The sequence below is a fragment of the Callospermophilus lateralis genome, chromosome 15, assembly GCF_048772815.1.
Source record: "Callospermophilus lateralis isolate mCalLat2 chromosome 15, mCalLat2.hap1, whole genome shotgun sequence".
NCBI classification, from domain to species: Eukaryota; Metazoa; Chordata; class Mammalia; order Rodentia; family Sciuridae; genus Callospermophilus; species Callospermophilus lateralis.
In genome coordinates, this window is record NC_135319.1 from 79,700,509 (window position 1) to 79,723,827 (window position 23,319).

The 23,319-nt window shown below is 35.2% G+C and overlaps 1 protein-coding gene across 1 annotated transcript in view; it reads left to right on the plus strand.

Moving 5' to 3' along the window:
* Positions 1-23,319, plus strand: part of Atrnl1 (attractin like 1) — a 746,572-nt gene that overhangs the window by 94,932 nt on the left and 628,321 nt on the right. The window lies entirely within an intron of this gene.

The following is a 23,319-nucleotide window of genomic DNA, read 5'->3' on the forward strand; positions in this document are numbered from 1 at the left end:
TTTCATTTCACAATAGTCCATTGCTAGTAAACAAAAATAATTTATTTTTAGATATTGCTATCATGTGGCCTTGCTAAATTTCCACATGATATTTTTATGAGTTTTTGGCAAACTCTTTGTTGACTATATATAAAATAATTTGGTGTGGTAGTCAAAATTGTTTTACTTCTGTCTTTTCAATTTATATGCCTTTTAATTTTCTTTGTACTTATGGGATTTCTAGTGTGATACTGAGTAGAAGTAGTGGAAGCAGACTTTTTTTTCTTCTTATTTTAGGAGAGAAAGCCTCAGTTTTTTAATTATTTTATTAGTAATATTTAAAAACTGCCTTTTATCAGATGGAGGAAATTATTTTTATTGGTAGATTGTTGAGAGTCTTTTTCATAAATAGTGATAAATTTCCTCAAATAATTTTCTCATAGCTGTTGAGAAGGTAGTTTTGTTCTCATTTTTTATTTATTAATATGGTGAATTATTTTGATGTTTTTTCAAGTTAAACCATTTCTGCATTTTTGCCTCCCTTGGTTATACTGTGCATGATTAGCCTTTTCATATAATGCTGGATTTTATTTGCTAAAATGTTCTTAGGAATTTTATATTTATATTCATATGAGATATGGACTACAGTTTTTAATTTTTTTGTAATGTTTTTAGCTTTGCACTCTGGGTAGTTTTAAAATATTTTGAGAGTCTTTCATCCTGATTGTTTTGGTGAGAATTTGTGTAGAACTGGTATTAATTTTTGATAGAATTCATCAGTGAAACTATCCGGCCCAGCAGCTTCCTTTGTGAGAAATATTTTTATTTATTTAAATTTTCTTTAAAAGAGGTAAGTATACCTAGGCTCAACCCTATTTTTGTAAATGACAGTATTTCCTACTTATTTAAAGCCAAAACTTACAGATAGTCCCTGACTTATACTGATTCAGTTTATGATTTTTCTAATTTATGATATGAACTAAGTAGAAAGTGTATTTCAAAATCTGAATTTAATCTTTTTTAAAATTTAATGAAAAAAAATGTATTGGGGCTGGGGTTGAGGCTCAGTGGTAGAGTGCTCGCCTAGTGCATGCGAGGTCCTGGGTTTGATCCTCAGTAACACATAAAAATAAGTAAATAAAAACAAAGTTATTGTGTACAGCTGAAGGAAATAAATATTAAAAATTGGTACATCATAGTTATACATAATAGTGGGATTATTTTTTATGATATGTTCATACATTCACATAATATAATTTGGATAATTTCATTCCCCAGTGTTTCCCTTTCCCCTCACCCTCCCTCTCTATCCTTATCTTGTACTTTACTGGTCTCCCATTTTTCCTTTTCCACTTTTTTCCCTATTTTCTATAAATGAGAAAAATGTATGACCTTGACTTTGTAAGTCTAGTTTGTCTGGCTTATTTTACTTAACATGATGTTCTCCATTTTCATCTTTTTTTTTTAAACCTTTATTTTATTTATTTATTTTTATGTGGTGCTGAGGATTGAATGTGGAGCCTCATACTTGCTAGGTGAGTGAGCGCTCTACTGCTGAGCCACAACCCCAGCCCCCATTTTCATCTGTTTTACTAAAATAATATATATGTTAGTTCCATTTCTAGTCTTTGGAGAAAGCTCCATACTGATTTCTGTAGTGGTTGTAGTAATTTACACTCCTATCAATACTGTAGAAGTGTTCCTTTTCCCCCATATATACCTGCCAATATGTATTATTATTTGTATTCTTATTATATATCTATATCTTTATCTATATCTATCTATCTAAGTTATTGATAGACATTTATTTTATTTGTTTGTATGCAGTGCTGAGAATCAAACCCAGTGCCTCACATGTTACTCAAGAGCTCTGCCACTAAGCCACAACCCAACCCATTATTTCTGTTTTTGATGATAGCCATTCTAACTAGACTGACATAAAATGTAAGGAATTAAATCATTTTAAAAATTTTGCTAAGAGTTGCTTAGTCACCTAAAATATGGTCTGTTTTGGAGAAAGACCTTTGAACAGTTGAGAAGAAATTCAACTGAAATTGATGAAATAGTCTATAGATGCCTGTTAGGTCCATTTAATTTATAATATTCTTTAGATCTTATGTGTCATTACTGATTTTATGCCTAGATGAACTATCTACTGGTGAAAGAGGTGTGTAAAAATCACCCAGTATTAGTATATTGGCATCTTTGGAGCCTTTATGTTGAGTAGTATTAGTTTTATGTAATTAGGTGCACTGACATTGTGTGCATAAATATTTTCTATTGATACATCTTTTTGTCATATTTTCCTCTTTACCAAAATTAAGTGACCTTTATCTCTTCTAATTAATTTTATTTTAAAGTCTGCTTTGTCAGAGTTGCTACTCCTGCTTGCTTTCAGGCTCCATTTTCATGGAATATCATTTTCCATCATTTCATTGCCTAAGAGTTGAATTCCTTGCAGTCAACATATAGTTGGGTCCTGTTGTTTAATGCACTTGCCAGTTTTAATTAGAGAATTGTGATCATTCAGTGTTATTATAGAAAGGATTTTACTATTTTCTGCCATTTTTATTTATTTCTAGTGTTCAATTCAGACCTAATTCTTATTTGCTTTACTAACCTTCTAATGACATTCACCCCTTTCTTGAGCCCTGGAATTTATTTTTAATTTCTTTTGTGTGGAGGAGTTCTTCAAATATTTTCTAGAAAGTTGGCTTAGTAGATGAATTCTTTTAGTACATGCTTAGCATGGAAGACTTTTATTTCTTCTTTGATTTGAAAGAATAATTTAGTAGCTATGCCAATCTTGGTTGGCAATTTTTTTTTTCAGGGCTTGAAACACATAGTTCTAAGTTCTCGTGGATTTTAGGCTTTCTGTTGAGAAATAAGATGCTATCCTGATTAATTTACTTCTAAGTGTGACCTAATCTTTTTCTTTTGAGGTTTTAAAAATTGTACCCTTATTTTGCATTTCTGGCCTTTTAATACTTTTTCATGCAGACTAAAAAAAAGTTTCTATTTGAGGTTCTAAGTGCCTCCTGTATTTAGATGTCCATTTCATTCTCAAGGTTTAGAAAATCTACTGTTGTTATTTTATTGCTAAGATTAATAAAGCCATAAACCTGAATCCTGGTTGCTTTCCCAAATCCAAAGATTCTTAAATTTGGTCTCTTATTATTGTCCCAGAATTCTTGTGTATTCTGATCATGGTTTCTATTTTTCTTTATTACTGAGTGTTTAAGTTCATAAAACTTATCTTCATGTCCTGAAATTCTGCTTTCCACATGCTTTAATCTATTGATGAGACTTTCAACTAAATTTTTATTCAATTTATTAAGTATTTTATTTCCAGGATTTCCATTTGATTCTTTTCCAGAATCTCTATCTCTTTATTGAAATCATCTTTTACATTCTATATTTTCCATCTTAGTTTATCCCTTAGGTTTTCTTTTAGTTCATTGATCATTTTGGCATTCAATTTTTTGAATTATTTGTTTAGTGTTTCCTTTGCTTCAATATCTGTGAATAGTTATTGGGGCATTATAAACTTTTGGAATGTCTTTTAACCTATTTCTTCATTTATTTATTTTCTTTCTTTCTTTTTTAGTTGTTCCTATGTTTATCTGTTCAGATGGATTCCTCTTTAATATGTGGGTCCTTTGCGGAATATCTTTTTTATGATAAGCCTTAGGCAGGGGCTATATTTTAACTTGAATATATCTGATCAGCATAATTCAAACGTTAATTAACTTCAGCAACCCTCATGAATTATAAGAGGAAGGGGTAACCATATTGCAGCATATGCTATAAAAATTATTACTAAAAAACTATTAACCAATGAGAAAGTGGGTCAGAGATAAAATAGAACATGCTAAAAGATTAAGCATTAATGATAATATACTAAGTTGAACTGGATGAAGGGACAAAAATAAGGAAAATAGTTAATAAAAAAGAGGAAAGAAAAAAGAAGAGACGGACAGAGAGGGGAGAAGATAGAGTGAGAGAAAAGAGAATGAAGGAGAGAGAAAAGGGATGGCGATGGGAGAAAGGAAAAGAGCTATTATTGAGAGCAGATCCAATTGACAAACTAGTTAAAATTAGAACTCTGGAAAAATAGGAATTGTGGTAAGAGAGTGAGAATTAGTTTACATCAAGCTGTTGATGCAATAACTTTCATACAGAGAATCTGTTTTCTTCTTGCTGAGGTTTTTGAAACACAAATTGCCAAAGTTTTCAATTTTAGGATCTTTCAACTATGAGAATGTCTGTGTGGCACAAATAGTATGCTGTTTGCTCTCGGCTGTGACCCAACTAAACTTGTTAGGGAGTCTGTGTGCTTTGCTTTTCCCCTTCCTAGCCTGGCAGTCTCTATTGGTGGAACATTGTCTGGTTCAGTGCAGATGTCACCCTCAAAATGTCTTTGTTATTGTGATCTGGAGTTTAAGGTAATTCTGGCAGGTTTGCTGGTAGCTCTTTGACCTGCATGCAGTAGACTAACTGGATTGCATTGTTCTCTTTGTTCTGAACGCCTCAGTCTGTGTGCTGGGGAGAAATGTAGGGCCCATCAGTCTGTCCTCCAGAACTTTTTGGGCATGGTGGAGGTGGTGCCAGGCCATGGTAGGATGTTGAGGATCATTGCTTTACACCCACCCACTATTCACTCCAGTTCAATCCTCTGTCAGTCACACTCCTTCCTTATCCCGAATATCAGAATGCTATTTTCAAATGAAAGTGCCCACCACTCTGCTCTGCTCTGCAGACTGATAGATCAGAAACTATGGCTTCTGTAGCTGCCCTGAGTTTCTCCCCAGGTGGTTATAGTTTTACTCCCAAACCCCACCGACTCATGGCATGGACACACATGAATTCAGTGAAAAGTGAAGCCTACCCTTTTGTTTGGTCTTGGTGTTTGAAAAGCATATTTTCCATGAACAGGATCAAAACAAAAAATAGAGTGAATTATGAAAAACAAGATGAACTTCAGGCATTTCTAGTCTCCTGATCAGTAAGACTAAACAGCATTTGTTGAAGCTGTCACCACTTGCCTGCCTTCATAACTATCTCCCCTGGAGAGTTCTTTCTTCTATGGTAGCTCAGTATTTTTGTGTCTGAGCTCATTTTCTGCTTAGATTGAGAATTTGTTGGATAGTGGTTCCTGTTTATCTGAAAACTCAGTGTGAGACTTTCCTTTGGCTCTTGGAGGGGAGAGTCCCCTCCCTCATTGAACCACTGCTGCCCATCATTGCTACCATCTATTCCTCTTATTAATTATCTTTCTATTCTAGAAACTGACATTTTTTATTTTTACCTGGTTGCTAGCTCTCTGAATTGCCAACTGATGTTTTCCCAGTCTTCCTACCTCAATATGCTATAGCAGAACTGTTGTTCTCATTAAGTTTTAGAGAGCTGTTTGATAATGTGTGTTCCTCTGATTCACCATTTTTTCATCTGAATTTTGGTTCTCTTGAGATAGTGAGTAAAAGCAGTGTGTGCAGCTCTGAGGGAGCTATCTGATCACCAGTATAAACAACTGCTATTCCACAGTATACTGTGTTGTTGAGCTATGATGTTTGGTAAGTTAGATTTATTAAATGCATTTTTTAAGTTGTAGATGGATACAATGTCTTTATTTTATTATTTTTTAATGTGGTGCTGAGGAAGAAACCGAGTGCCTCACATGTACTAGGTAAATGCTCTACAACTGAGCCACAACCCCAGACCTTAAATGCATTTTTGACTAACAATATTTTTAACTTATAAAAGTTTTTGTCAGGATGTAACCTCATCATAAGTTCATAAGCATCTGTATTCTATTGTACATATATATATATATATATATATACACACACACACACACACACACACCCCACATTTTAAAAAAGTCATTTGATGGGCACTTTGATTTTGTATCTTGGCTAATTGAGAATAATGCTGCAGTGAACGTGGATGTGCAGCTCTCTCTTGTTAGGTCAATTTCATTTTCTTTACATATACATCCGGTATTGGTATTGCTGGATCATATAATTGTTTTAATTTTAATTTTTTGAGATAGCTCCATACTGTTTTAAGTAAAAGCTATGCTAGTTTATATTCCCACCAACAGTGTGCCAGGGTTCTTTTTTCTCTATATCTTTACCAACATTTACTATCTTTTGTCTTTTTGAGAATAGCCATTTTGACAGGTGTGAAGTGATAGCTTACTGTGGTTTTAATTTGTGCTTTTCTGATAATTAGTGATACTACATCTTTTGACTTACCTGTTGGCCATTTGTTATTTGTCTTTTTTTTTTTTTAGAAATATATATTCAGTTTCTTTGCCCATTTTCTTTATTCATATATTTTATTAATTATTTTTTATTATACAAATTTAAGAGATGCATTATGATAACTCAGTACATGTATACAGTATGTAATGATCAAATCAGGGCAATTAACTTTTTTGTTTTTTAAGTATTTAAAAAAATTTTGGTTAATAATTGTAGATATTTATGAGGTACAGTTATATTTCAGTACATGTATACAATATGTACTAATTAATTAAATCAGGATAATTAATTTTCCATCCTTTTCTCATTGCTTTTTATTTGGAGCTTTTGAGACTTTCTCTTCTAGTATTCATTAATCTACATAATAGGTTGTTGGGAATTCTAGTTACCCCACTGTGCTATGGAACACAGAACTCACTACTTTTTGTGAGGGAATGTTGAGGATTGAACTCAAGACCTCATACATATTAGGTAAGTGCCCTACCACTGAGTTCCAGCTCCAGCCTGAGAAACTACTACTTCTATCTAACTGTATTTGGCTAATGTTTTGCACCCTCCCTCTGTTAGTCCTTCCATTCAACTCTTCCAAGCTTCTGCTAATCATTGTTCCACATTCAGAACAACTGTTTTTTAGTTCCACATATGACAGAGTGTGGAGGACTCATGTCTGGGCCGTTACTTCAGGAGATAATGGAAGAGGGGTGGTAGGAGATGAAGAAAAGACAGACACACATTAGAGAAAAAGGTGGGGTCACGTGGGTACTGTCCTCTGTTGGAGGAACAGTGACTCAGAGCTAGCTCAGTGCATTTATTACAATGGTTTTATCAAAAGGTTACATTGTGGGGAAGTTGCAGCAAAGCAGGCAATCTGAAGGACATAGGAAGGCAAGACATTAGGGTCATCTTGTTTTGCTCAGAATTCTCTAGCCCTGGGAATTGGTCCTGAACTCAAAGGCTGGACTTACAATAGTTCTGCACTTTGGCATGGAGCCTTCTCAGGCCAGCATCACCATAGCAGCTGGGGCATATTGACCTGCATCTTTGCACAGGCAGCTCCCAATGCAAATATAGCCACAAGAGAGTCAGAGGCCATGATTTGATTCACTGTTCTTCACAATAGAGAAATTACACTATTTGTCTTTCTGTGTCTGACTTATTTCATTTAATGGGTTGTTTGGTTTCTTGCTATAGAATTTTTAATATATTTTTGATGCTAACCCCTTATCAAATATATGATTAGCAAATATGTTCTTTCATTCTATAGTTTGTCTTTTCACTGTTGATTTTTCCTTGCTGTGCAGAAGCTTTTTAGTTTGATATAATACCATTTGTCTGTTTTTGTTTTTGTTGCCTGTACTTTGGGGATCATATCCGAAAGTCATTGTCTAACCACTATCATGGGGCTTTCCCTAAACTGTTTTCTTCTAGTAGTTTTATTATTCCAGATATTTCAATGAAATTTTAATTTGATTGATTTAAAGGCCTAATTTCATTCTTCTGTTTGTATCTATTCAGTTTGCCTAGAATCATGTATTGAAGAGACTGTCTTTTCTGCATTGTATATTCTTGGTTTTTTGGTAAAAAACCTGTTGACCATAAATGCATGGATTTATTCTTGGGCTGTCTATTCTGTTCCATTGATCTGTCAATACCATGCCAGTTCTCTGCTACGTTGATTACTATAGCTTTGTGTAGTAGATTTTGAAATCAGGTAGTATGATGCTTCTGGCATTGTTCTTTTTGCTCAAGAATACTTTAGTCATTTGGGATATTTTATGGTTCTCTACTAATTTTGAGATTGTTTGTCTATTTCTGTGAAAAATGTCATTGGAATTTCAGTAGAGATTATGTTGTATCTGTAAATCCGCTTGGATAAATATGGATTTTTAAAATATTAATTCCTTTACTTCATGGATATAGCATATCTTTTCAGTTTTATTTTTCATCATCAGTTTCTTTCATCAGTATTTTATAGTGTATATATCTTTTACCTCTTTGTAATGTATTCCTTGATTGTTATTGTGAATGAAATCATTTTCTTGATTTCATTTTCAGACAGTTAGTGTATAGAAACACTATTGATTTTGGCATGTTGATTTTATATCCTACAACTTTGCTGAGTTTATTATTTCTTACAGTTTTTTGGTTAGATTCCTTAGGAATTTCTATTGTGTAAGATCATATCATCTGCAAACAAAGACAACTTCTTCCTTTTTCAGTTTGGATACTTTCCCCCCACTTGTCTAATTTCTGTGTCTAGAACTCCAGTACTAGGTTGAATAGACAAGAGTCAGTATCCTTGTCTTGTTCCTTGTCTTAAAGGAAAAGCTCTCAACATATATGCATTCTCTGTTTTTGAAAAAAAAAATTTTCTGTTTTTCTTTGAATAATGAAAGGATGTTTACTTTCATTGTTTTTTGTGCATATATTGAGATGATTGTATGTTTTTTGTCTTTCATTCTGTTGATGTGGTATATCACATTTTTAAAATTTGTGTGTATTGTACTGTCATTGCACCTCTGAGATAAATCCCGCTTCACCATGAATGATTCTTTCATGGGCTGTTGAATTTCATTTGCTAGTGTTTTATTGGCAACTTTTGCCTCTATGTTCATCAGGGTTATTGACCTCCAATTTTCTTTTCTTATAGTTTCCTCTGTGGCTTTGATAATCAGGGTAGTGCTGGTCTCATAAAATGAGTTTGAAAGTGTACCCTCCTGTTCATTTTTTGGGAAGAATTTGAGAAGGACCGGTGTTACTTATTTAAATATTTGGCAGCATTCACCATTGAAGCCATCTGTTTTTTTTTAGCTTTTTTTTTGTGGGGAGGATTTTGATAAAAGACTTAATTTCCTAACTTGTTATTGGTCTATTCGGATTTTCTGTTTTTTCATGGTGTAGTTATATATGTCTAGGAATTTATTCATTCCTTATAGGATATCCAAGTTGGCATATAATTGCTATTTCTAACAGTCATTTATATTTCTGTGGTATCAGTTGTAATATTACCTCTTTTGTGTCAGATTTTATTTCTATGAGTTTTGTCTATTTTTAAAATTTTTACTCAGGCTGCAGGTTTGCCAACTTTATCTTTTCAAAGAACCAACTCTCAGTTTCATTGCTTTTTGTCTGTTGTTTTTCTAGTCTCTAATTCATTTATTTCTGATCTGAAATTTATTATTTCTTTCCTTCTACTAACTTTGGATTTAGTTTTTTTCTTTTAGTTCCTTGAAATTTAGTCTTAAATATTTGAGGTCTATTTGTAATAGATCTCATTTTTTCCCTATTAATTCCCTTCTTAGAACTGGTTTGCTGTATCCCATAAGTTTTGCTACTCTCTCAAGTTATTTTTAAATTTCTATTTTATTTTCTTATTTGACCTGTTTTTAAATTTCCACACATTTTAAACTTTCTGAAATTCCTCTGATGTTTCTAATTTTATACCATTGTGATAAAAAGATATTTGACATTGATTCATTCATCTTAAATTTATAAGACTTCTTTTGTGGCCTAACATAAGACCTATCCTGCAAAATATCCATGTGTGCTTTAGAAGAATGAGTCTTCTACTGCTATTGCTGAAATTGCCTGTTAGGTTCATATGGTCTAAAACATAGCTCCAGTCCAGTGTGTATTATGTCTGAAGAGTCTCTCCATTGTTAAAAGTGGGATATTGAAATTCTCTTTCTCATTGTATTTTATTTTATCTATCTTTGAGGTTTAATAATTGCTTTATATATTTAGGCGCTCCAGCATTGGACATAATTGTTACAGTTTCTTGAGGATTTTATCCCTTTGTCATTGTATGTTGTGTGGTTACCTCTGCCCTCTTTTGATTTGTATTTGCATGGAATATCTTCTTCCATCTTTTTACTTTTAATATGTGTGTGTCCTTAAAGATGAAGTGAGCTTCTTGTGGGTACCAAAGAGTTAGGTCTTGTTTTTAATCCATTCAGCCACTATATATCTTTTGGTGGGAGAATTTAACCCGTTTATATTTAAGATAGTTATTGATAGGTATTTTGTTAATTTTTTGTCTTTGTTTTTTTAAATATTTATTTTTTAGTTGTAGGTAGACAAACAGTATCTTTATTCCATTTTTATGTGGTGCTGAAAATTGAACCAAGTGACTCATGCATGCTAGGCGAGTGCTCTATCACTAAGCCACAACCCCAGCCCTGTCTTCTGTTTTTTTTTTTTTTAAAGATCTTTAGTTGTTTGCTATCTTCCTTTATGATTATATTATTTTCTATAGTGATATGCTTTGAACTTTTTATGTTTATGTATCTGCTATAGATTTTTGCTTTTTTGGTTACTATTAAGCTTATATAAAACATAGTTATAAAAGGCTGTTTCAAACTGATATCAATTTAACTTTGATCACATAAAATAACTATGCTTTTACTTATACTCAACTCCAATATTGATTTTTGTCTATTATATATCCCTTAACAAGTTATTTCACTATGATTTACAATATACACCTTAATCTTGTCATATTCTACCTGCAACTTATTATTGTTTCTAATACTTCTGCCTTTTAATTTTCATACTAAAATCATGATTTGCATAACACAATTACAATATTATTTAACTAAAATAATTAATTCATTTCAGGAGTACTGGGGATTGAAGTCAGGGGCTCTCTGCCCAGCCCTATTTTGTATTTTATTTAGAGACAGGGTCTAACTGAGTTGCTTAGCACCTCACTGTTGCGGAGGCTGGCTTTGAACTTACGATCTCTTGCCTCAGCCTCCTGAGCTGCTGAGATGACAGGCATGTGCATTGCACTTGGCTTCGAGTATTTTATTTTTACTGTCTATTAGTTTTACCAGTGAGTTTTATACTTTCATGTTTTTATGTCGTACCTCATTGAGAGCAGAGAGCTGCTTTTTGCTCTCAATCTCATCTGACAGATGCTGCCTTTTTACTTGATGTATTTTAGACAATCTACATTTAGTGTGGTTATCAATGTGATTGAGTTTAATCATGCTATTTTGATTTTTGTCCTCTATTTGTCATGTCCATCTTTTTTCCCTTTTTACTATGTGAAAATGTTATATAATTTTATTTTCTTTATTATTAACTTCTTTAACATAATTGTTGAAGTGCTTAAATTTAGGTCTACTAGTTTGTTATTCATTTCCTCTTTGCTTACTTTAATTTCATTCCAGTTTCCCCTTTACTGTTTTCTTTTGTATTATTTGACTTTTTTTTTTTTGCAGTATTCCACTTTAAACTTATTTAGTGTGATTTTGACATTATCTTTGTAATTTTGAAAAGTAATTTTTTCTTTGGATTTTAAGATATGTTCTTAAGTTTTTACACTTTATTTAGCATCAATATTTTGCCTTGTGGGTTGGAATGTAGAAGCCTTACCACCGTTTACCCTATCCAATCTATATTGTAGCTGCTTACTTACTGTGTCTACATACATTGAAAACACCATAAGGACATGTTGTTATTGCCGCAGTCTGGCTGGGCACAATTCAGGAGCCACTTGTCAAAAGAAACTAACTTTATTTTTAGAACCACACAAGATAAACAAAACAGCTCCTCAGGAAAAAACCCTCAGAGCCCAACTGCCACCACCGGCTTCCCACAAGCCACACACCCCAACAACCTCTTCCTCCCACAATCCTCCTGCTCTTGAGGCCGATTGGCTGGGTCGCATGGGCGGAGCCAAAAAAGTCCCCCAATGAGCAGCTCCGTGGTCTGAAAGGGCAGGGAAACAGCCCAATGAGCATCACCGCAGAGGAGCCAATCAGCTAGATGTTGCTGGGGCCGCTGTGAGCCAATCATCAGCTGGCAGTCTGAAAGTTTGCTGGGGCCCCTTCAGCTCATCAGCTGGCAGTCTGAAAGTTTGCTGGGGCCCCTTCCCCTGTGGCTCTCAACATCTCCCCCTCTCTGTTTAAACAAGAAGCATGTGACTTAGGGACCGTGTCTGCCTTAGGTTGTCCAATAGTACATATGGTCCTTACCCGTTATTGGATGAGCTGACCTCAAGGCGTCAGCCTCCTGTCTTAGGTTGGTACCATAGTAATTGGATCTTACCCGTCATTGACTACCAGTCCAGTATACAGCCACACCTGTGTAGAGGTCTTCGTACCAGTGGGGGGGTGAGGTTCTTTGCCTCACCTCTGTTGGCCCCCAAATTTTAGCTGAACGATCATGACAAACAGAAGGGAGGAAGATACACCAAGCCAGCTGATGGCTCCTTTTGGAAAAATTGTACCACCGATGACACCATCAGCATAAATACCCCAACACTACTAGAAGTCGCTGCACCAACAGATAGTTCACAATGCATACAAGTGAGTTCACAATGCATATAAGTGATACATAGTCCAGGCAAGTTCTGCAAGCAGTTCAGTGATGGCTATTGCAGAAGCTGTAGATTGGTTTTATCTTTGTCTTCATGCACTGGGATGAAGATAGGAATTCTGACAATAATGGCTAAAGAAAAATTATATAACATTATATAACATTCCAGAAGGCACTAAAAGAAAACAATTTTCTTAACAATTTACATTGTCTTCACTGAAGATAGGAATTCTGGCAATAATGGCTAAAGAAAAAATTATGTAACATTCCAGAAGGCACTAAAAGAAAACAATTTTTTCTTAACAATTTACATTATCTTTAAGAGAATTATTAAATATAATGAAAAGGAAAGGTGAAAGTAAACAAACAGATCTGTTAACCTCCTTATTTGTTCACATTTTAAAACAATCTTCAACAGCTGTTTACCCAATTTAAATTAAACCATTTAAATCACGTGAATAAAAAAAATTATTTGGATCCATTTTTTCATGAGCGCTCATCATATATGACATATGGACATACATACATTCAAACACAAAACACAAGTGTGCACACATAATACATACGACACATAACATAATAGTAAAGGCCTTATAACTTTTTACAGGTGAAATCTCCATTGCAATGTTTAAAAACTCTATAGTCAAAAAATAGAACTGATCAGCAAAACATTAACCTAGGTCTGTATGAGCTCAAAAAAAAAATATGGGAAAGGGCAATAATAAAATAGATATTGAAAAAAGCATTCTGGTTCTGTCGCAGATGTAAGAATAACCAAACTGGAGTTCTGGATATCACATCTTTTTTTTGGTCTGTAGAAATCGCTTTAGTTAATCTGTCTGGAATCCAAATCAGCTGCTGTTCTCCCTGTGGAAACACATAAACAGACCCCCGATTCCAGGCAATCACTGGGTCAGGACCTTAGTTAATCTCTCTGGAATCCAAATCGGCTGCTGTTCTCCCTGTGGAAACACACAAACAGACCCCCGACTCCAGACAATTACTGGGTCAGGACCTTTCCATTGTCCTGTTGGAATATCCTTCCAAAGTACCTTGGGCTTATATACATTTTTTGGACACATATGCCTTTCCGCAGCACTAAGCCCTGATGAATCCAAATTTAAAAAGTTTAGAGTAAAAAGGGTTATTTTAAGTTTATCTTTGGGGAATATATACCCCTTCCCAATTCCTTCTTTTTGCTTTAATAAGTACATTTTAATAGTTTGATGAGCTCTTTCAACTATGCCTTGTCCCTGTGGATTGTATGGGATTGTAATGCCAAATGATGAGCAAAATTGTTTAAAAGAGGTAGAAGTATAACCAGGGGCATTATCTGTTTTAAACTGTTTTGGAACGCCCACAGTGGCAAAATTTTGTAAGCAATGAGCTATAACATCTTTAGTTTTTTCTCCGGCATGAAGGGAGCCCATCAAAAATCCAGAAGAAGTATCAACTGTAACATGTAAATATTTTAATTTTCCAAATTCTGGAAAGTGTGTGACGTCCATCTGCCAAATATGGTTAGGTATCAATCCTTTAGGATTGACTCCAAGATTAACTTGTGGTAAAAAGGTCACACAATTTTGACATTGTTTTATTATTTGTCTAGCTTGTTCCTTAGTTATTTTAAAACGCTTTTGTAAAGTATTAGCATTGACATGGAACTTTTTATGAAAATTTATAGCTTCTTCTAGTGTAGAGAAAATATGTATGTCATGTGTAGTTTTATCTGCTAAATCATTGCCCAAACTAAGGGCTCCAGGCAATCCTGTATGTGCCCTGATATGTCCTATAAAGAATGGATCTTTTCTGTCCCAGATTAGACTTTGTATAGTGGAAAGCAAAAAGAAAACAGTAGAGGAAGGGGAAATCCTACCAGCATCTTCAAGGGATACTATAGCATTAACTATATACTGACTAACGGAAAATAAATTAAATACAGAATTTTTAAACATCACAAAAGCCTGTAATACTGCCTTAAGCTCTACCTTTTGAGCTGATTGTTTGGGTACTAAAAATGTAAAAGTTTGATAAGGTGTAACTATTGCTGCTGTACCATTATTTGATCCATCAGTGAATATATTTGGAGCATTCCCGATAGGTGTTTTTCTTGTCATTTTTGGAAAAATTACAGGATGCGATGACCAAAAAGACAATAAAGGATTAGATGGTAAGTGGTTATCAAATGAAACATTAGATTTGCACATGATTATGGCCCAAGTATTTAACTCATTAGCTAACTCATCAATTTGACTCATAGTATATGGAGTAATAATTTTATTGGGAGAAATTCCAAACACTCCCTTTGCTGCTTTTATTCCTTTGAGTATTAATTGTCCTACAGCCTCAGGATACCTAGTAAGAATAGTGTTAGGAGAATAAGATAAATGTATCCATAATAATGGGCCTTCTTGCCAAAATACTCCTGTAGGAATATTTTTTGTTGGTAGTACAATAAATAATAAAGGCAAACTTATATCAATTCTATCCAAATGCATATTTTCCATATATGTTTCAATGATTTTTAATGCCTTTCTTGCTTCAGGCGTTAACATTCGGGGTGAATTTGGATCTGATGGACCTTTTAGGATATCAAATAAAGGTCCCAACTCTCCTGTTGGTATACCTAGATAAGGCCTTATCCAATTTATGTCTCCTAATAACTTTTGAAAGTCATTAAGTGATTTGAGTTGATCTACTCGTATTTGAATTTTTGGTGGACGGACCATGGTTGAGGATAATAGAACTCCTAAATAATTAATTGGAAAATTTAATTGTACTTTATCTATTGCTATCTCTAGATTATAATTTTTTAATAAGTTTGTAAGTGTGGCATAACAGTCTAGCAATGTGTTTTTAGCTTTGTGTGCTAATAATACATCATCCATATAGTGAAATATTTGTAGTTCAGGATTTTGATTTCTAAGTGGCTGGATTGCTTTGTTAACATAAATTTGACACATAGTTGGGCTGTTAGCCATCCCTTGAGGGAGTACTTTCCATTCATATCTCTGATCAGGACCTTCATGATTCAGTGCAGGGATAGTAAATGCAAAACGTGGACTATCTTCAGGATGAATTGGAATTGAAAAAAAACAATCTTTAATATCTATAACTAAAACATACCAAGTTTTTGGCAAAGCAGACAACTGAGGAATCCCCGATTGAGCAGGTCCCATAATAACCATCTCATTATTAATGGCTCTTAAATCTTGCAATAATCTCCATTTACCAGATTTCTTTTTGATGACAAAAATGGGAGTATTATGGGGAGATACAGAAGGTTGTATATGTCCTTCTGCTAATTGTTGTTTGACCAGATCATGGGCTGCTAGTATCTTTTCTTTAGTCAGGGGCCACTGAGGAGCCCATACTGGTCTTTCTGATTTCCAAGTAATTTTTATTGTCTCAGTGGCCCTTTCTGAAAATCCAACCCATGTCTGTCTGTTCCTTGATCTATTTGTATTGGTGCTGCTATACCTTGTTCTTGTTTTCCTAATCTTTTTCCTTTCCTAAAACCTTGTCTAGTCATAATAGTGGGTGCATTTTGGTTGATGTTATTTGTTAATGTCAAACCTAATTGATCTAGGACATCTCGTCCCCATAAATTTATAGGAAGATGATCCAATACATATGGCTGTATAGTTCCTTCACATCCTTCAGGATCCTTCCAATCTAATACCATTGCACTTCTATGGGGATTAGTCGCCACTCCTAGGCCTCGAAGCGTTTGAGTGGCTTGTTGTAATGGCCAATATTTTGGCCATTCTTGATGAGATATGATGCTAAGGTCTGCACCTGTGTCCAGTAGCCCATTAAATTCATGTCCTTGAATATTTAGTTTTAGCATGGGGCGAGAATCTAAATTTAAAGACAGCATAGCCCAATCTACACCTGTGGAGCCTAATCCCTTGGAACCTCTTTCTATAGCACGACTGGAAAATTTATCATGTAGGCTTGGTATTATTAGTAACTGTGCTATTCTATCTCCTGGTGAAATTACTGATATACCATTTGGAGAACTGGCTATAATTTTTATTTCACCTTCATAATCGGGATCAATTACCCCAGGACTTATCATAAGTCCTTTTAGAGTAGAAGAGCTGCGTCCCAATAATAAGCCTACTGTTCTTTTGGGAAGAGGTCCTTTCACCCCTGTGGGAATGATTTGAACTCCCATCTCTGGAGTTAGTACTGATCTGGCGGAGGCGCAGATGTCCAACCCTGCGCTCCCTCTGGTTTGTCTGATGAGGGATCTGATGGACAATGTGTCCTGGGCACTACCCTGATGGGGTTGCTGGGTTCCTCCAGTGCTCCGTATATTTGTGGTTTTGGGCCCCGGAGCATTGGGCCCCCCTGTCCATTTTTTGGCAATGGAGCCCAATGCCTTTCTCCACGATATCGTGGATAAACACTTGGTCCTTGTTCGTTTTTTGATAATGGAGTACCCTCTATGGTGGTTTGAGAACGGCATTCATTAGCCCAATGTCTCCCTCTACGGCATCGTGGGCAAATACCCGGTATTCTACTCCTTTGATACCTAGTTTTGTTAAACCCTCCTCCTATGGGGCAATTCCTTTTAAAATGTCCTGTTTGTTCACAATTGTAGCATGTTCTTGGCCTGGAATCTAAAGCCTGTTTTACTGCAGCTGCCACAATTTGCCCTTGTTCATTAATGTCTCTGGCATCTAAAGCCTGTTTTACTGCAGCTGCCACAATTTTCCCTTGTTCATTAATGTCTCTGGCATCTAAAGCCTGTTTTACTGCAGCTGCCATGACTTGCTCTTGTTCATTAATGTCTCTACATAATTTAATATATGTGTTTAAATCTTCATGTTTCCATGGTCTAATGATATCTCTGCACCAACGATTCGCTTGGTCATAAGCCAGTTGTTTTATTAATGGCATTGCTTGTTCTGTATTCCCAAAAACTCTGGTAGCTATTTGAATAAGCCTATCTACAAATTCAGCATAAGATTCATTAGTTCCTTGTATTATCTTAGATAATTGACCTTGTAAACCTCCATGTCCTTGTAAAGTCTTCCATGCCTTAACTGCATCTACAGCAATTTGTAAATATACACCAGGATCATATGCAATTTGTTGCTGCTGATCCTCATAAGGTCCCTTTCCTAACAACATATCTAGATTTCTCTGAGGATAACCAGCTGCTGCATTTCGCCTAGCCGTCTCCTTGCAAAATTCCTCATTGGCAACCTTCCATAAGAGGTATTGTCCTCCATTTAGCACAGCTTTACACATATTAGCCCAATCTGCTGGCGTCATGTTCAAGTTGGTAATGGATTCGACCAAGCTTACAGTGAAGGGTGCTTGAGGACCATAGGTTGTTACAGCCTCTTTTAGCTGCTTCACTGTTTTGAAATTTAAAGTATGGTAAATTCGCTGCCCTCCTACTTCAAATACAGGGCATGTTAATACTTGAGATCCTGTCTCAGGATCTGAACTATCCACTGCGGGGGTTGGGGGCCTCTCAGCATATGGAAGTGGCCTTGTCAGTTGGACACTTACGTCCTCTGGTGATAGAAAGGTGTTAGTAGCAGTCTCCTGTAGAGGTGGTGCTGTTGGTTGGACACTTAAGCCCTCTGGTGATAGAAAGGTTTTAGTAGCAGTCTCCTTTTGTAACTTTCCCCCTGATGGCTTTTTCTGCTCTAAACTTTCTTTCTCTGTCTGATTAGCTCGAAAGACCTTCTCTTTTACTTGAATCTTTTCCTCTTTCTGACTAACTTGAGAGACCTCGTCATTTACTTGAATCAATATGTCTTCTCCTTCCTCTACCTTTGTCTGAGTTGAAGGCTTTGGACTAAGAAAACCAGATACCAACGCCCACAATGCCAATGTGCCAGCTGGCAGAGTTCCTGGGCTGTTCTTTTCTATTCTTTTTAAATCTTCACCATGATGGTTCCATTGTGATATACTTAACAACTCCTCCTTAAAAAGCCATGGGCTACATTTTTGCATTGTATCAACGTATGCCCTGACTGTTCTTGATTTTACTGGGATGCCTTCTTCCTCTAACAATTTACTTAACACTCTTTCAGTTTGTTTTTTACTAGTTTCTGATCCCGTATTTCTACTATAATACAACCCAACAAGATGATGCCAAACAAAACCTAGACAGAATGAAATAAAAATGGAACAACAAAAATTCATTATAGCCTTTCTATCCTCCTGACATGTGCATCCGTCCTTTCTCCCTATCTGTTCCTCAGACGTAAATAGTTTTTCCTCAGAAGTGAGCGGTTTTTCTTCCGTCTCACTCATCTCCAGGGACAGGCAACTTAAAACAAAAATGAAGCAAAACAAAAGAGGAATCTTAAAATGGCTACCCATCCTCTCACCCTGCCCTCAGGGGCGAGCGGTTTACTTACCCTCAGTCGCTCCCCGTACGGGCCACCAAATGCCGCAGTCTGGCTGGGCACAATTCAGGAGCCACTTGTCAAAAGAAACTAACTTTATTTTTAGAACCACACAAGATAAACAAAACAGCTCCTCAGGAAAAAACCCTCAGAGCCCAACTGCCACCACCGGCTTCCCACAAGCCACACACCCCAACAACCTCTTCCTCCCACAATCCTCCTGCTCTTGAGGCCGATTGGCTGGGTCGCATGGGCGGAGCCAAAAAAGTCCCCCAATGAGCAGCTCCGTGGTCTGAAAGGGCAGGGAAACAGCCCAATGAGCATCACCGCAGAGGAGCCAATCAGCTAGATGTTGCTGGGGCCACTGTGAGCCAATCATCAGCTGGCAGTCTGAAAGTTTGCTGGGGCCCCTTCAGCTCATCAGCTGGCAGTCTGAAAGTTTGCTGGGGCCCCTTCAGCTCATCAGCTGGCAGTCTGAAAGTTTGCTGGGGCCCCTTTCGCTGTGGCTCTCAACAGTTATTTTTTGTTTCACCCCATCAAATGGACAAGAAGGAAGAAGAAAATAGTCTATATTTACTCAAGTATTTATCTCATCTATTGTTCTTCCTCTGTTCTAAGTTTTCTTTCTTTGCCATTTCCCCTTGTTTTGAAGAGCTTCTTTTAGCATTTCTTTTAGAACAGTTCCATTAAATTTATGGGTTATCTTCTTTGCATCAGAAAATGTGTTTATATATGTCTATGTAGGATATGTTTGTACATATAGAATTGTGAATTATAGTTATTTTTCAGCACTTAAAAAATGTTGAGCCACACACACCCACAAAGAAAGGAAAACGTTGAGCTGCTTTCTCCTGGCTTCTGTGGTCTAAAGTCACAGCTAAAAAAAAATATTATATATATATTTAGTTGTAGATGGACACAATATTTTATTTGTGTATTTTTATGTGGTGCTGGGGATTGAACCAACTGCCTCACGCATGCTAGGCAAGTGCTGTACCACAGAGCTACAATCTGGCCCAAAGTCACAGTTTTTTTTGAATTGTTGTTCTTCTATAAGTAATTTGTCACTTTTTTCCTAGTCACTTCCACGATATTTTTTTCATCTTTAGTTTTCAGTAGTTTATGTTTTTGGTGTGAATTTCTTTGAAAATATTGTTCATAATTTGCTTATCTTTTTGAATCAATAGGACTATTACTTCATTAATTTTACTTTTTGTTTTATTTTTGTATGATTTCACTATGATTTACAATATATACCTTAATCTTGTCATATTCTACCTGCAAATAATGTTATAACATGTTATATATATAGTGTTAGAACCTGGCAACAGTATATCTGTATTTTATTCCCTTTCCTTTGAGCTGATATCATATTTCTATGTTATAAATATCACAAGAATTTGTTGTTTGTTTTGAAAATTTTAAGTAGACAAAAATAGAGAGATGAATTATTTTATAATTATTTACATATTAATTTTTTGCCTATATTCTTCATTTGTCTGTATAAGTACATTTCATCTGGTATTAGGTATCATTTTCATTTAGTCTAAAGAATTTCTATGGCCATCTCTTATAGGGTATGTCTTTGCTTGCTTTTTTCATTTTTGTCTTAATAGACTTTTCTTTTTCTCTTATTTTTGAAAAAATATTTTTCTGGGCATAGAATTCTACTTTGATGGTCTTTTGTTTTTTAATTTCAATTTCTGTGGTACTTGGAATTGACCACAGGGTCCCAAGCATGCGAGGTAGGTGCTGTATTACCAAGCCTCGTACCCAGACCTATTTTTGGTTTTGGAACAGAAATTTTAGGTTGACAGTTTTTTCCTTGTCTTAGTAGTTTTAAAATTACTTTCATGGCCCTTCTTACCTTTTTCTTCTGCTTGCTCATCTTCTACTTCAGGATTTTCTTTGATGGGGGTTTCTTTTATTTTTTCCCCCCTTTATTTGTATTTCATTTACCTTTTTGGTTTTGTGAAATTAAGGCTTCACTAAATTTTGGAAATGATTTCTTCAAACATTATTTCTATTTACCTTACCATGACCACATATTTTAAGTTCTTTCCCCCTATAATATCTAATCTTGTGTTAATACTCTTAAACGTATTTTCATTTTAGGTACTGTATTTTTCATTTCTAGGCATCTCATTTTTTTTTTCTTGTGCAGATCCTGGATATTAAATCATGACCTTGTGCATTTAGGCAAGCACTCTACCACTGTGCTAAACTTTGGGTCCTGTTTTATTCTTTTTTTTAATCTTCCATTTCTCTGCAATGTTATTGGACATACTTGAGAATATTTTCAATAGTTTTTTAAAACATTCTGTTCTGCTGTTTCTGTCTTCTATATTATTTCTGGATCTCTTTCTATAGTTTGTTTTTTCTTCTTGTGAAAGTTAATATTTGCCTTGCCTTCTTACAATTGTTCATTTCTTAATGCACTTTGGAAATTGTATATTTGTACTTTCCCAGTTCTTGGATTTTGTCATATTCCTTTAAGTAGCGTTGTAGTTTGTACTAACAAGCAGTTAAGTTACCTTATACCACTATTAGCATTTTGGAAGTTTGCTTCTGAGGTTGTTGTGGGTGGATTTTTTGTAGTGTATTGCTCATTTATTACAGTATTATGACCCTTTCTCAGGGCCTCCCTTTCCGGCTGATAGGATCATCTGCTGTTGTCCATGGGATTCTTGTTCCATCTAGGGAGATATAATCCTACCAGAGTTACCTTCTGCTTCATGATTGAGGTGGGAGAATGTTGAACTTGGGCATCTTCTTCCTTTGGGGGAGGTCAGGAGATACACTTCCTCCAGACCTGGAGTCACTGGCCAGTGTGCTTTCCTCTTTATACCTTTTAGAATTCTCCTTTGATTGTCACTCAACGCTATTTATATGGTCTGTGTGGAGGAACAATGCCCCATATGTTGACTTTTAAACTTTTGATTTATTAATTAATTTTTCTTATTCTAGATTTTCTCAAATAAAAAGGAATAGCAATGATACACTCCTCAAAGAATTTTATTAAATGAGACAGTGGTGCACTTTCTGAGAGATAGGACATGCTGTCTTAGATAATGAAGCTGCTAATGATTACAAAGTTGGTTATTACATTATTGTTTTTTAAGAGCAAATTTAGAACCCAAATAGTTATTTAAATAAGTTACACATTACCAATATAATGAAATTTAGCTGCTAAAATGTAAGAAAGGGTGTGGACAGATTCCTCAACTGTTTTAAGTAAAGAATAACCACCAAACAGTATTTTGGGAGGCACAAATATATATATGTGTGTGTGTGTGTGTGTGTGTGTGTGTGTGTGTGTGTGTGTGTGTATCTCCTGTATGTGTTTTATACTAAAATGTGTATATACTAAAATGTTTAGAACTATCACTTGTGAACATACAGAATATATAAGATGTTGAAAAATAACTCTACAAAGTGGGCTGGGGCAAACGTTATTTTTTCACTTTTACATTTATAACTTTTTATTCAATATTTTTGTTACAAAGCCAGTTTATCTTTCTTTTTAAAAAGAGATCAATCAAGAAGGGCTGGGGTTATGGCTCAGAAGTAGCGCACATGCAAGGCCCTGGGTTTGATCCTCAGCACCACATAAAAATAAATAAATAACATAAAGGTATTGTGTCCAACTACAAATAAAAAATAAATATTAAAAAAAAGAATAAGCAAGAATATGAAAAACTTTTATTTTAGGCATACGTGAACATTTAACAAGTGGCTAAAGAATATTAATCAAATTCTGTAAAGCACAATTGGCTTTAATGATTCCTTTTGATACTTCATATTTTTTATAGCTAGTGAAGAATCACTTTCTTCACTACCTTAGAATTTTGTAAATGTGAAGAGTTTTTAGCCATCATTTTCATTTTTTATTAGTTTGGGTATTTTCAGTGAACTCTCTAGGATGTCAAAATTTAGGTGACAAGATAGAGGTATGATAGAGTTGTGGTCTGGGTGTACATTTAAAAACAAATGACAGCCCAGTGTGGTGGCACATGCCTGTAATCCTAGCAGTTGAGGCTGAGACAGGAGGATTGCGAGTTCAAAACCAGGCTCAACAACTTAGCAAGGCCCTAAGCAACTCAGTGAGACTCTGTCTCTAAATAAAATACAAAAAAGGCCTGGGGTTGTTGCTCAGTGGTTAAGCACCTGAGTTCAATCCCTGGTGCCAAAACCCAAAAACAGACAAACAAAAAACAAATGACAGATTTCTTTATAGTTGCTCTTTATCATCTAAATTTTCTAAGACCAACAAACTACATGCTTTTTATCTGCATGTTCTTATAAGTATGCCTTGCATATGGTTATCTCTATAAATGAACCAACGATAGGGAGTAAGTGCCTCTGCTAAATAC